Source organism: Neomonachus schauinslandi, chromosome 11 (genome assembly GCF_002201575.2).
Source record: "Neomonachus schauinslandi chromosome 11, ASM220157v2, whole genome shotgun sequence".
Classification (NCBI taxonomy): domain Eukaryota; kingdom Metazoa; phylum Chordata; class Mammalia; order Carnivora; family Phocidae; genus Neomonachus; species Neomonachus schauinslandi.
This window is the reverse complement of record NC_058413.1, coordinates 40,851,342-40,867,611: the sequence shown is the minus strand read 5'-3', so window position 1 is coordinate 40,867,611 and position 16,270 is coordinate 40,851,342. Positions and strand designations below refer to the sequence as shown.

Genomic DNA, 16,270 nt, shown 5'->3' with positions numbered 1-16,270 from the left:
TCAAGTTGTCAGTTACAGAGATACTGAAGATGTTGGTATTTGTTTTTAGGAAAATAGGATTTCACTTTTTAAAATATAGTAGCAATAACTATACTATCATGATTGAAGCTTATTCTCTTTTGATAGTATGTTTACTACATCAAGAGGGATAAAGAGGAAGAATGAAAAGATCAATAAAAACTGAAGGAACCAGAATACTTAAAGCCCTTTGTTTATTAGCTTCTTTCCATCCAACTACTCAAAACTGTAATGTTAGTTTACTTTCTTGTTTAAATCTCACTTCCCAGGTATGCAAGGACAAATCAAAATAAATATGATTTTTTTTCCTACAACAAAAATTGCAACTTAAAGCCAGTAGGTCATAGAAAGAGTGAAGTTGTTCATGCTACGTAAGAGTGAAAACAGTTTGTCACTCTTAAAAGAGCTAAAATCAGATAGATACTAAGTAACCAGTATTTTGTTTTTATCAGAAAAGAGGTTGGGGTGCCTGGGTGGCTCAGTCGGTAAGCCTCTGCCTTCGGCTCAGGTCATGATCCCAGGCTCCTGGGATCGAGCCCCGCATTGGCTCCCTGCTCAGCGGGAAGCCTGCTTCTCCCTCTCCCACTCACCCTGCTTGTGTTCCCTTTCTCTCTGTGTCTCTCTCTGTCAAATAAATAAATAAAATCTTAAAAAAAAAAAGAAAGAAGAGAGGAAGAGGTGATATCACAGTAAGAAGAAAAATAATGTAGGGTAGGGGAAAAAACCTGAAGACATTATCCTAGAATAATATTTACTGTTTATTATTATTATTATTATTATTATTATTATTATTATTATTATTGTGGTTGTTATTATCTGGTTCCCTGCACATGTGATTCTGCCCAAGCATGTGGAATTACATCTACATGGGTTGTTTTCATATCCTATAGTGAAAGAGATATGTACTTACTCAAAATTCAGCAAGTTTGATGTGACAAGCATTCAAAAAGTAAAATGTTTCTACCATGAAATATAAACTCATTAAATATTGGTATTACACTTCAATGGGAAGACAAATAAGAAACTGATCATGACAGGATGGTTTCAAACTGTTGAGGAGAGTATAAATTGGTGCATCCTATCTGGAAGGCAACTTGGCAATATATCAAAATCATTAGAAATACTCTTTGAACTATATTTTAAATGTCTAGGAATTTATTTCACAGAAGCAATCATGGTAGTATTCCAAGATTTATATATTAAATATTTTCATTGAAGTATTGCTCATGATAGAGAAAAAAAATACAACAACCTAAATTTCCAGCAGTTAGTATTAACACATTTGACATTTATTCAAGAATTTCCATGGAGTGCCTGCTAGTGCTAAGCACCGTGGATTAGTTAAATTAAAAATGTATCCTTAAAGTAAAATGCAATACATCAGTTTAAAAAAATGATGATCCCAAGTTGTTTTATAAATTTATCATACTTCCATAAAAATCACAAATAGAGCTTTTTGGGGGGGGGTGGGGAAAGAAGTGATAAAATTATTCTAAATTTTATCTGGAAAAATAAATGTTTGACAATATCCAAGATAATTTGAAAAAGAAGAATGTATGTGTGTATGTATATATATATGTATATATATTATATATTATATATTAATTATATATAATTATTATATTATATGTTAATTAATTATATATAACTAATTAAAAGTGTGCCAAATGAATGGCCAGATTGATTATTAGCAAGAGAAGTTGAAAATAGACCCAAATATCTCTAAGAATTTAGCCTGTCATAACTGTAGTGTTTTAAAGATGGATTATATGACTAATATTGTTGGGACAATTGGTTCTTTATATCCTAATTGCATATCACACAATAAAATAAACTCCAGGTGGATTAAAAAACTAAAAGTATAAAAAATAAAATCATGATAATATCATAGTAAAATATATGTGAATATTTACATAACGTTGGGTGGGAAAGATATTTCTAAAAATGACACCAAAGAAAGAAACTCAAAAGGAGAAAAATAAAACTTTAGATTTGATGAGAAAATTGATTTTCTTTTTTTTAAGACTTTATTCATTTGAGACAGAGAGATACAGAGAGAGAGCACAAGCAGGGGGAGAGGCAGAGGGAGAGGGAGAAGCAGACTCCCCACTGAGCTGGAAGCCTGACGCTGACCCCAGTACCTGGAGATCACAACCTGAGCCAAAGGCAGATGCTTAATGATCTGAGCCACCCAGTCACCCCAGAAAATTGATTTTCTAAAAATATTAATTGCTCCTGGGTGGCTCAGTCGGTTAAACGTCTGCCTTAGACTGGGGTCGTGATCCCAGCATCCTGGGATTGAGTCCCGCATTGGGCTCCCTTGCTTCTCCCTCTGCCTGCTTCTCCCTCTGCCTGCAGCTCCCCCTGCTTATGCTCTCTCTCTCTTCTCTCTCTCTCTCAAATAAATAAATTTTTTAAATCTTTAAAAAAAATTTTAATTGAAGGGGCGCCTGGGTGGCTCAGTCGTTAAGCATCCGCTTTCGGCTAGGGTCATGATCCCTCAAGCCCCATGTCAGGCTCCCTGTTCAGCAGGAAGCCTGCTTCTCCCTCTGCCTCTGCCTCTGCCTCTGCCCCTGCTTGTGTTCCCTCTCTCGCTGTGTCTTTCTCTGTCAAATAAATAAATAAAATATAAAAAAATTTTTTTAATTGAAGACAAAATGACAAGATTGGAAAAACACCTACATCATATATAATAAAGAGTTAATATTTTTAGCATATCAAGACCTCTCACAAATCAATAAAAATTAATTTCCCATTAGAATAATGTGCATTACTTTGTGCTAGACAGTTCTAAATATTTTTATATATCTTCATTCATTTGATCCTTGCAACAATCCTATGACATATAGGAAACTTTTAAAGATAAGGAAACAGGCACTGAGTGATTAAGTAAACACCGCAGGTTACAGAGCTGATAAGCAGTGACAGTAGAGCCAAGATTCAAACTCTGTCACCAACAATCTGACCCCCAAATCTATGCTACTTCTCTAAGGATATGAGCAAGAAACTTAGAAATTTATAAATTTAGAAAGAACGAAAGAGGGAGAGAGAGAGAGAGAGAGAAAGGAAGGAAGAAAGGGAAAAAGAAAGGGGGAGGGGAGAAAAAAAGAAATGCAAATGAACAAAAAACAAATGAAGAAATATTCCGTTTTACTACTACTTAAAGAAATACAAATTATACTAAAAATTAACTGCCATTTTCTATCTGTCATAATGGCAATGGTTGAAAATGATGACAATAGTATGTGTAAGCATAAATGTGACAAAACGAGTACTTTCATACACTCCTGGTGGTTTAACTTTTCTGGAGGGTATTCTGGCAATATAATTTAAGTACTTTTAAAAAGTGATTACCCAACAATTCATTTCTAAGAATTTGAACTAAAGAAATTATTAGAGATGTGTGCAAAGATTGAGCTACAAAGGCAGTTACTGCAATGTTATTAAGAATACTAGGAAAGTCGCAAACAACCTTAACTATAGATGATCAACTAAACTTTGAAATTCAATAAATAGAATAGTATTCAGCCATTAAAAATGATGCAAAAGAATAGTGGTATCATGGGAAAATGTAAATGATACGATATACTGTTAAATAAAACAGCAGATTATAAAGTATTTGTTACCATATGATTCCATTTTTGTTTTAAAGGGCGATATAGATATAAACCTTAGAGAGAGAGAGGTATAAAATTTTAATACTGGACATATATACAACTTGATATTATAATGATTATATCTGGGCAGTAGGAATAAAGTTTTTCTCCTTTTTCTTTATTTTTGTATGCGCTTCCTAAATTTCATGTATGTGATATGTTACTTTTATAGCAAGAAAAGAAATGCAGGAGAATATTTAATGACATGAGAAAGATTATCATGATACATTAACTTTTAAAGAGTAGCTTGCAAAATACCATGTGCAATAGGACACCATTTTTCTTTTAAAAAATATATGTACCTAAGATAAATTTCAAGGATATAATCAGTTTAAGCATTTTTAATCAGGAAAAAAGCAATGGGAAAGACTATATTTTACCCTTTTCTCCATTCTAACTAATTGTTTAACAAGCCTATAATTTCTGGAAAAGCAAAAAATAACATGCTGCCTTCTTATTGTCAAAACAGACACAAAAAGATATGATAGTTTTTCTACTAAAAGCAAATCTCATAAATGTATTAGTATATTCTACCCAATCAGAAATTTTATTTAAGATTTTGAAACCTCATAAATGTACTATATCAAGCTGCAAACAAGCCTACAAAGCAATCAGGCAAATCTCCTCGATATGTGTCTACCTATTGAGAGATAGGTAGATACAGTAAAATAAGATAATTGCAAATGGTTAAGCAGATGTTTAAAAAAAGTATGCTGACACTGGTCATCAATAAGGCAAGATGAAAAAAATGCACAGGGATCAATTATTTGGCAGTGTGGCATTACCAAAAGTCCTAGTCCAGATTCCTAAATACCTGGATTTCTAAATATGTGATCTTGAGCAAATCAATTAATCTCACCAAGTTTTATATTCCTCAGCTTTAAACTTACAGTAAAAATTAGACTCTTTGGCTTTAAAATTACAGTAAAAACAGTTTATACAAATGTAAAAAATTTTTCATGTGACTAAGTTAATATAAACCCTGGAATACCTCCAAAATTAGCATCTACTTAATTAAATATAAATGAAGATGGTAATAACACGAGACAAAAAGAGAATTTTTTAACAAGAAAGAAAGAAAGAGGATGAAGAAAGAGAAAAGTACTGAGTAATGAAGAATTTCTTTAATAGGGAATCAAATCTCAAGAAAACTTAGTAGCTTTTTCCTATTCTCAGAAGGCCAGAAGAACTAGGGACCAAACTTCTGAATTTTGGCTGTGAGCCTTTAGTCTCACTAATCACCCAGTAGCATTTCTCCACATGGAGAAGCTGATACAGCATCAACAAATTCTTTATCAAAATCAACACTTTGTAACATTGAGAAAATTAAAGTGTTGTAATCTATAAATGGCCCAGCCTGTTCTGTTAAAACTATCCAAATTGGACACTATGTTTAAAAGTATGTTCAAAAAGAGTTTCTCTTTACCTCTGCTACAATTTTTTAAGTTACATATGTGTTCTTCCCTCTCTTAGAAGTTTGCTTCTTCTTGTAATTTTGCCTATGAAATTTATACACATTCTTCATGGAAATATGCATAATATGGTTAGTTTCATTTTTCCCTCTAAGGGACAAAACATGCTTTAAATGGTTTTTGTTTGTTTGTTTGTTTGGTACAAAAGTCTCCAAATCTTTACATTAACTTTCACTGCCTTTCCTCTTCCTTAAAATTTTACCTTCTCTCTTCATCTCCTCTTCCAAACCAAATACACACACATACAAACACACACAGAGGCACACACAGGCACAATGCCAGACTTTTAAAAATAAACATTTAGAAATAAAATCACCTGAGAATGATAGATTTAAAAAAAAAATTTTAAGGTAACAAAAAAAAGGAAAGAAAGAAAAGCATTTGACGTTCTAATCAAAGTCTAATTTTTCTCCAAGTCAGTGTTATAATCCAAAATAATAAATGACCATTACAATAAGCTAATTCTCACAGTTAATTATTATAAAAGAGAAGCAAAAGCCTTAAAAGCAAAAGTCTTTGCCTATTAAAATGTTATTTTTTACTTTACTTATTACAGGTCTTCTGGATATTTCACGGTTGCTTCTCTCCCAACCGTCATCAAACCTCCAATAAACACCTTTCTCAAACACTCTCTTCAGCTCTTAAAGAACAACACACTTGGTACCTGTACACATAAAGAACAACCTACATGTTTAATCAAATACCTCAGCTTCAGAAGTTAGCGTCTCCCCTCCGTCCTTTGGTGGTCACAGTATCTTCATTGGAAGCCTCTATTACTGTCATTATTTCTAATTTGAAATCATCCTCTACCCCCACACCCTTCCACGAAGAAAACATAGCTTTTATCTTCGTCTTGCACATGCATACCATAGTTGGGGGGGGGAGAGTAAATTGCCATTTGCAACTTTCTTTTGATAATGAAATAGCAAATAAGCAAGGAGTCCTCTCTTATTATTGGATAGTAATGCACATGAAACACTCAAGTCAGCAGTGTTACTCTATTTGCCTAATGTATCATATTTTCAAAAGGCAGAGAAAATCTTACAACTTGGAGGAATATTATCTGAAGATAAAGAGATGCTATATTTGATACCTCACATGAAGCCTGTGTCCATTCTGAATAAAATACTGCAACTTTGGATGTTTCTGTGCTTAGGTCCAAGAAATGGATCTAAAATGAAGTTACAGAGTTCACTGGAAGGTCATTATCAAGTTCAGGGAAGGTCTTAAGGAAGGAGAGAGGGAATGACAAAAGACATTATTAGGTTATCTGTAAAGTGAAAAATAAAATATTTTGATAGGCAAAGACTTAAGATTATTAGCAGTTTTTACAGAACTATAAGATTTGGAAAACGGTTAAAAATTTAAATTAAAATAACAATAGCTAACACTTGTAAAGCACTTACTATGCAACAAGCATTAATCTAAGCACTTTACACATATTAACTTACTTAGTCCTCAAACTAAACAACCCAAATATGAGTATTTATTATGTATTATTATCATTATCCCCATTTTACATATGAGAAACTAGGCAGAGGAAAAATTAATGTGTCCAAGCTTATACTACTAATGGTGGAGTCAAGGTTTGAATCTAGGCAGATAAACTTTAAAACCAAGTTCTTATGGAGGACATTAGGAGAAGGAAGGGAAAAATGAAGGGGCGGAAATCGGAGGGAGAGATGAACCATGAGATACTAGGACTCTGAGAAACAAACAGGGTTTTAGAGGGGAGGGGGTTGGGGGGATGGGTTAGCCCGGTGATGGGTATTAAGGAGGGCACGTACTGCATGGAGCACTGGGTGTTATACGAAAACAATGGATCATGGATCACCACATCAAAAACTAATGATGTATTGTATGGTGACTAACATAACATAATAAAAAAAAAAACTAATGATGTAATGTATGGTGATTAACGTAACAATAAAATAAAATAAAATTTAAAAAACAAAAATAAATAAAACCAAGTTCCTAACCACCACTTCAACTGCCATAAGAAGATCTAATTGAGGTTTTTGCACCTTGAAATTACCTCTTCATTTCATGTATAATTTTAGAAATAGACATTGAGATTAAAACCTGTTTCCCCAAGAATATAGCTATGGACAATAAATACAATGGTGTTTTGGCTAACTACTAAATTCCATAAATCAATACCTTTTTATACAGGAAATTTAGCAAAGAATACACTCTTGATTCTATGAATTACGAAAAACAGTCTTATTTAATAATAAGAAGAATTATCCCTTCTTTGGTAGATATTTGTTAACTTCATTCTTTTAGGATTAACTTGGCTTGAATACTGAGTTGCTTAGACACTTTTTCCACACTTAAATCACTACATTTCTTAATAGATTGCTTGTACAGTAACATCCCTATAATAGAGCAATGAGGAGAATTAGATAAGAAGCAAAACCGAAAACAGGTTGTCTCAAGGTAATACACTACAGCTTGTTTACTTTCCTTAAAGGAGAATTCCTGATCTCAGAATCTATTTACTCTTACTTCAGACATAATTATAGCACTTTTAATTATTTAAGCGCACATCTGGGTTCAAATCCTGATTCTACTACTTTACTAGTAGTATGATCTTGGGAAGTTACTCAACTTCTCTGAGACTAGGTATTTTTATCTGTAAAATAGTCCACCTCACAGGAATATTGCAGGAATAAACTCAATTGACATAGTATATGTAAGGTTCTTAGTACAGTGCCTGGCATATAGTAGGTGTTCAATAAATGGTTGTTATATAAAAAAATTGAACTAATAACAATTCAAAAACATATATATATCTATATAACTATATATCCATTACACCAAAATTTTAACAGGAACTATATCTCTGGTAATGGTGATTTTAAATATACTCTTCGTTAATGTTTCTATATTTTCTAAACAATAAACTATTTAGGAAATCAGAATGTACAAGTAAATTGTAAAATTAACGTTGGTTGCTTAATAAAGAGGCAGTCTTTAGAAATCTAAGAAATACATGAACGTGTAATAGAGGAATTAACTCATTCTATATTGAGCCCCTCAAACAGCCTATGTTGATCCCAGGACAATAACAGTGTTACAAAAATGTGACTGATATGAAAAAATGATTACATGTTGCAGAATAAACTCACTTGAAAAGGAAAAATGCTAAAAGTAGATTCATCTTAGAGGTATTATTTTAAATAGCAGTCAATATCAACACAAAGCTTATAACAAGAACCACATATGATTACCTCTATCTTTGCTTGCAACAATTCTGACACGCCCTCATTTTTAGGGTTAAAAAAAATGCTTAAACAACCCTAGAAAAAGAACAAAATAAACTGATAAAATGGAAGAAATTAAAGAAGCATAGTCAAAAGCAAAATGCACTTTTTTACCTTCTAAAATAGAAATTAAAATTCTCTAGGTAAATTTAGCTATTACTAGTGATCACTGACTCTGCACGGCTGAAAAGAAAGAAAGAAAAGGTGGCAGCACAAAAAGTTAAACTATCAGAAATGAACCTATAGCGAAGTTTTGTCTTTCTGATCTACAGTGTGTATCTCTCTTTGGCACTGTCCCACTGAATATCATGTACAATTAGCAGAAAATATGCCAGAGAGCTATATAGCAGATTTTAGAGGACTGTTTCATTTAGAAAAAGTGCTTCTCCCACCCAAGTACGAACCAGGCCAACCCTGCTTAGCTTCTGAGATCAGACGAGATCAGAAAAAGTGCTTCTTCTCCAGAAATATGTACCATTTTACTCTTTCTGCCCTAACTAGAGCTCTAATTTTAGAAAGAGAAAAGTAGAAGAATAAATAGGCACAAAGTACTGGGACACTGGAAACTCTCTATTACTTGTATTAGTATTATTATCAGCAATAGTAATGTAATAATGGTACAGTGCTAATACAGATCTGAGATGGACTAAATGAAACACAGTTGCACAGCTAATCTACAGCATAATCGGGACCAGGATTTAATTATGTGCTTCCCCATTTCCAATTAATATTCAGTTAACCCTTTCTATAATTTCTCCTGAAATTTGGTATCTCTGGATTTAATTGGCACTTCGGTTGATTCAGATGTGACTATCTCATTTCTTGAACTCCAACTGTCAGTGGGCTGAAGGCAATGGACACGATTAATACAAGAGGTGTCCGTATTTTGTAATACAAAGAAGGTAAGTCTAAATCATACCTGTAAGTTTTTTTCTTAAGTGCATTTTATCTTTGGAAAACAAACAAAAAAGCTCTTTAGATGTGCTTTCTCTCAGTAGTGTCATTATTTTCATGTCTTATTTCTATCACTTAAATATACAAATAAATGTAATATTAAATATTTCTATCACTGGTTACTTTTGGTAAACAGAAAGGCAAAGAAAAAATAAAACAAATAACTTTCCTTTATTATTATGTTTGGGAGCATATTTTCATCCACTTAAAATTGGATACACCCAAGTCTTAGAAATGCAAACTCCTGTGATCACAAGAGACACTGAGTTTATCACGGTGCTTAAAGGAAAGAAGGGCATAATAAATAAGCTTCTGGTTCTGATTCATTTTCTGCTCTTTTGAATTAATTAATGCCATGGAAATCCCAGGCAACTGCTATAGCATTTGTGACTGAATTGAGTCCAAAAGAGAAAAATATGTAAAACATTATTTAATTAAAATTTTGAATTTTTTTCTCTCCCACTTACTATCCTATTAGCTATTAGTCATTCAAACTAAAAGGACAGTTTCATATTTATTGCTGTCAAATTAACTGCCTTAGGCCACTTCAGTATCTTCAGAGATGTGTGGTATCTGGAGCCATATTGTTCTCTGGGGTCAACCCCTTGAGTATGTGGCTCTCAAGCTCCTGGCCTTATTTCAAAGCTATCTTTGGCAAACTCAAAAACTCATAGGAAGACTCTGCTTGTATTGGTATACATTTGGCTCTTGAGGAATGCTAGTGGAGATTTTTTTTTTTTGTCCTTATACATGTGGTTTTGCATTTAGCTTGGGGAATAGGGTAATAATGAGAGTTGGAGGGAAAAATCCATTCTACTTTAATAATTTTATTGCAATGCAGGAAAAGCAAAACTAAGAAAAATGTAGTTTTCTGAATCTAAGTTGAAGATGCCACATTGGGCAATCTTTTTTTTTTTTTTTTCTATCTGAATTGTAGTCCGAAAACATTAAATCTGATCATGACAATCTCCTGCTTAATAACCTTTGCTATTTCTTCATAACCTATAGAATAAACTCCAAATTCCTTGGTATGGATATCAGACCTATTAATATCTGATTCCAAACCATCTTTCAGATCTTATCTTTTTATAGTCACATACACTTTACAATTTAAGACTTGATTTTTATTCTCTGTTGACTGGTCTCTAGTCATCTGCCCCTGATTTCTCTTCCTAGAGCTTACAAACTTCTTCCCAATTTATGGCCCTCAAAAATTCTGTTCCCTCTTATTTCTCCTCACCAAATTATCTCTACTCATCTTTCAGGTCTTAGCAATAATGCAGAGTCACCATCCTTGATCACACACCATGTTAGTTCTCCCTTTCCCTTCATACTATTTATTGTCTTATAATTAAATATTTATTTAATGTCTTCCTCTTCTTTGAACTGTAAACACCTAGACAAAGGAACAGCAAACATTTTAATTCACCACTGTATTCCTAGCCCATACATACTTGGCATTCAATAAATATAGGAGATTCTCTCATTATTCTCTCATTATCCAAATATTCATTATGTGAATCTCCAAAATTACATAGGAAGTGAAAGGCATCAAAATATAAAAACATTCTCTAATAGACTTAACATTTATAAAATTAGTCTTTGCTCAAATATCTTCACAAATGTATCTCACCCATTTGGGTCAATTTCTTTGTATCTTTGATAATCTCTGCTCAATGGTTTCAAATTTGTACACATTGAAAACACATGAAGTCTTTAAAAAATAGTGATTCCTGGGTCCCATTCCCAAAGATTGATTTAATTGGTTTAAATGCAGCCTAAGAATAGGAAAACTTTTAAAAAGTGCCAATTTTTTCAGTGAAGTTTGAGAATCAGGCTAGCCGACTGATGAATATTGCATTGTGGAATACTGTAAATAACATTCAAAATAAAAATATATAGTGACAGCAAAGTGAAACTGCAAGTCTTGTAAAGATGCAGGAACTGATGAGAAGAAATACAGTGCTGGAGAACAGCACAAATTATTGATGAATCAAGAATTTGCAGTGAGGGGGCACATGGGTGGCTCAATAGATTAAGCCTCTGACTCTTGGTTTCCATGGAGGTCATGATCTCATGGGTGGTGAGATAGAGCCCCAACGGGTCTCTGTGCTTAATGGGGAATCTGCTTGAGGATTCTCTTCCTCTACCCCTCTCCACTCGCACTCACTCTCTCTAAAATATATAAGTAAAATCTTTAAAATATATAATAATTCTGGGACGCCTGGGTGGCTCAGTCAGTTAAGGGGCTGCCTTCGGCTCAGGTCATGATCCCAGAGTCCTGGGATGGAGTCCCCCATCAGGCTCCCTGCTCAGCAGGGGAGCCTGCTTCTCCCTCTGCCCACCGCTCCCCCTGCTTGTGCTCTGCCTCTCTCTGACAAAAAAATAAATAAAAATCTTTAAAAAATAATAAATAAATAAATAACTCACAGTGAGACTGTATAGAAACTGAAACCAAAAGTTAGGAGGAATGATAGTTGATATGGTAGATTGTTCAAAGATAATGATTTGACTATAAAAACATTAAGCAAAGTCCTTAGGAAATTTTCTTTGCAAAACTGACCCTTGTTATAATGGTACCATAATACCAAAAGTGATGATGCTATCACAATATTTGACCTGAAAAATTACTCTTAAAAAACATAGTTAATTCCTTCTTCTAAGAATTAATGCATAGTTAGAATTACAAATGAAGTGCTGCCAATTATATAAATTTATTTTTATTAATTTTCATTTTAATTTTTAAAATTGAGTCAAAATAAAGTCATTCTTCCCATTATTAACCATGAAATTTTTATCTCCATCCACTTAGTATTTTAAAACACAAAGGACCTTATATTATGTGACCTTGCAGATTAGAAATACTTCTACTTTTTTCCTTTCACATTTTTATATCATTTCCTCTCCTTCCCTCATTACAATGGTTAGGATCTCTGACACAATGTCAAATAGGATGAATGAGCATGGGCTTTAATTATCTTGCACTCCATCTAGAAAGAAAGCATTCAATATTTCACCATTATATATGTTGTTTGTTAGTTTTAAGTTTTTCATAGATGCACTTTTCAAATCAAGGAAGTTATTTTCTATTACTAGTTTGCTGAGAGTTTTTAATTATGAATGGGTGTTGTCAAATACTTTTTCTATATTTAAAATGGTCATATTATATTTCTCATTTATTCTGCTAATATGGTGAGATTTTTCTAAGTGTTAAACTTGCATTCCTGGGCTAAACCCTAGTTGATCATGATATACTATTTTCTTTTTATATTGCTGAATTTAAATTGCTGATGTTTCATTAAAAATGTTTGCATCTATGACCATCATGAAGGATATAGGTCTAAAATTTTCCTTTTTTTGTTATATTTTTTAAGTTTGGTAATAGGATTATGCTAGCCTCATGAAGTAGGAATTATTCTTTATTTTTTGAAGAAGTTCATGTAAGATTGGCATTATTTCTTAAATGTTTGATACAATTCACCAGTGAAACCATTTGGGTCTGTAGTTTTCTTTATAGAAAGTTTTTTTTTTTTTAAAGATTTGTTTATTTATTTTGAGAGAGAGAGATGGAGGGGGCTAAGGGGAAAGGAGAGAGGAAAAGAGAGTCTTAAACAGACTTGCAGAGCACAGAGCCAGAAGCAGGGCTTGAACTCACAACCCTGAGATCATGACCTGAGCCAAAACCAAGAGGTGGGTGCTCAACTGACTGCACCATCCAGGCGCCCCAAAAGTTTTTTTTAATTAAAAAAATTCAATTTATTTTATAGATAAGGTGCTACTTAGGTTTTCTGTTTCATCATCTGTCGGTTTTAATAAGTTGTACTTTTCAAGGAATTTATCCATTTCATCTAAGCACGACAGTTTTTTAGTCATAAAGATTTTCATAACATTTCTTTATTGTGTTTAATCTCTATAAATTCTGTAGTGAGGATTCTTCCTTCATTCCTTATATTCGTGGGTTGTATCCTTTTTTTTCTTGGTCCTTACAAAAAAAAAAAACTTTTACCTATAAACTTTTCTTGTTTTTAGCAGTTTATTATAATGTGCCTTCGTGTACTTTTCTTTGCGTTTATCCTGCTTGGGGTTCACCAAACTTCTTAAATCTGTAAATTTATATCTTTCACCAAATTTGGAAAATTTGGGACATTATTTCTTCAAGTACTTTTTCCACCCTAATATTGCTCTCCTTTTCTTCTGGAACTTATATGTGTTAGACCTTTTAATATAGTCTTACATAGCCCTACACTGTATTCATTTCATTTCCAATTTTTTCTGTGTTCTTTAAATTGGATAACTTCTATTGATCTATTTTCAGTTTCACTGACTTTTACCTCTGTGATCTCTACTGACTGGCCCATCAAGTTATTTTCATATTTCAGGTATTATATTTTTTCAGTTTAAGGTTCCCATTTAGTTCTTATTGTAATTTCTCTCTCTCTGATAAAATGCCCTATTTTTTCACATTTTTCTGATCTTCATATTGTTGAGTAATTTTGGATTATATCTTAGATATCATGACCATTATGTCATGGGGATTCTGGATTCTTTTTATAATGCTCTAAAGAGTGTCACTTTTGTTTGTTTTAGCAAGATGCTTACTTGCTCAGACCCAAATGGCATATTCTGTCTTACTGCAATAGGAAGCAGCTCAAATATCTGCTTAGTTCTTTTAGTCTTACCTGGGCTGCTTAAAGCCTGTCATGTGCATGCATGGTTTGGGGATCAGAGACTGGGGCAAAGTTTATACACAGAATTTGGGAGTTCCCTTTCTGTGGCTCTTTTTTTTCCAGGATTACCTCCTCACTTCCCAGTAGCTATGGTTGCCCCAAAGTCTGTTCTGGTTCTCTAGGCCAGAAAGACTGCTGATTTTTCTATTGGAGTTTTATTAGCTTGGCACAGACTAGGGCCTGCCTTCATGCCGGAAACCTTAAAAATGACCTTACTCCATAACCCTTCCTCCCTTCTTCCAAATTCCATCTCCTCTCAAGATTTAGTCTGCTTCTGGGGCACCTGGGTGGCTCAGTCGTTAAGCGTCTGCCTTCGGCTCAGGTCATGATCCCAGGGTCCTGGGATCGAGCCCCGCATCGGGCTCCCTGCTGGGCGGGAAGCCTGCTTCTCTCTCTCCCATTCTCCCTGCTTGTGTTCCCTCTCTCGCTGTCTCTTTCTGTCAAATAAATAAATAAAATCTTTAAAAAAAAAAAAAGATTTAGTCTGCTTCTGGTTGCTCTCCAGTGTCTTCAGATAGTTGATTTCAAGTTTTGTCCAGAGTTTATAATTGTTACTCCCATTCAATTTTAAATGGATTAATTAAATGGCCTTTTATCACTACCAAATATCCTCTGATAATAAAAACTTCTTGCACTGCCTTGGGGTGCCTGGGTGGCTCAGTCAGTTAAGAGTCTGCCTTCGGCTCAGGTCATGATCCCAGGGTCCTGGAATTGAGCCCTGCTTCAGGCTCCCTGCTCAGCGGGGACCCTGTTTCTGCCACTCCCCCTGCTTGTGCTCTCTCACTCTCTCTCTCAAATAAATAAAAATCTTTAAAAAAAAAAAAAAAACTCCTTGTATTGCCTTAATGAAGGATTAAATGACAGCAGGCTTTTTCACTCCTCCATGCTGTTAACATATTCACAATACTTCTGCCTACAATGTCCTTAATTCTCATAAGCCTACCTAGTAGAAATTTTCTATGCCCATTTATATATTTAAGAACATAGTCAAGTTTTGCCATCCTCCAAGTTTTAAATACCTAAAATTTCAACAGAACTGTTTAAATTGGAACTACCTCAGATGTCTATCAGTATAACAATATAACATAGTATAAATACTATACTACATAGAAGAAAATAAGGTAAAGCTATATAAGTTGACAGAAGTCTAAGTTGCAATTTTAATGGGAAAATGATATGTAAAATATAATATGTGCAAGGGAGAAGGGTTACCTCACACAAAATAAAATTGTATATTTCTATATAATTGTGTATACTTGTATATGATTATACAGAAAGAGGTCTAGAAGCATAGAAACCAGATTAAGAATAGCAATTATGTTTGGGAAGAGAAATAGAATTTAGGATGAGGAGAGACATTAAGGAAAATTCCCTTTACTTTTTTCTCCCAATAATTATTCATTGAGTATTTAATAATTGCCTGCTATATGCCAGGCACTATTCCACAAGAACATATTTGTGTATTACTTGTGTAATTTTTAAATATTTTTAATTTTTTAAATGAAACATATTACCTCAATAAGGAGAAACTGAAATAACAGAAAATCTCTGAGATGCTTAAAAACGTGATCCTCTATCTTGTCAACGTACCAGCAGCTCAGGAGCCTTTTAAATATAAGTAAATGAATTTGGTGTTATTTTTAAATCTATTCTCCTTGAGATTAAATTCTTATTTTCCAGATCTAGAACCAATGAAGAAACAAGCTGATTTCTCTTTCTTCCCTTTATAATATACTTCCATTCTTTTATGCTATTTTTGGGGGGATGGCAGGTGAAGCCTAAAGTTTTTCTTTGGGGTAATTTCAGGCATCAAGTGGCGGCCAACGGATAAAAATACACCAATTTTCTTATTCACATACTAGACTAAGTATGACTGAGGTATCCAGAAAGGAAATCTGGCCCTTATGAAGCTCATTCTTTCTTGACATAATTGAGGAATGTATCTTTTTCCCTTATGTTGACTCAGCTCCTTTTCTTAGCCAATTGACACATAGACAATATCTTCTTATAAACTTTAATACTGAAATAACTTGGTATAACTCAACTTTTTAATCTTCTTCCCCAATTCCTTTTAGTAACAAGGCCTTCAACCTCAACAACAAAGCTCATTCCCTTTTTAGACAACTGTAACTGTTACAAAGTTTGTCTTCTACCACTCCTGTGACTCTGGTTCCTTG

The 16,270-nt window shown here is 33.5% G+C and overlaps 1 protein-coding gene across 2 annotated transcripts in view; it reads right to left on the bottom strand.

Moving 5' to 3' along the window:
- The window catches only part of SOX6 (SRY-box transcription factor 6), a 594,109-nt gene that overhangs the window by 378,971 nt on the left and 198,868 nt on the right, over positions 1-16,270 (bottom strand). The gene's annotated exons all lie outside the window — the stretch shown is intronic.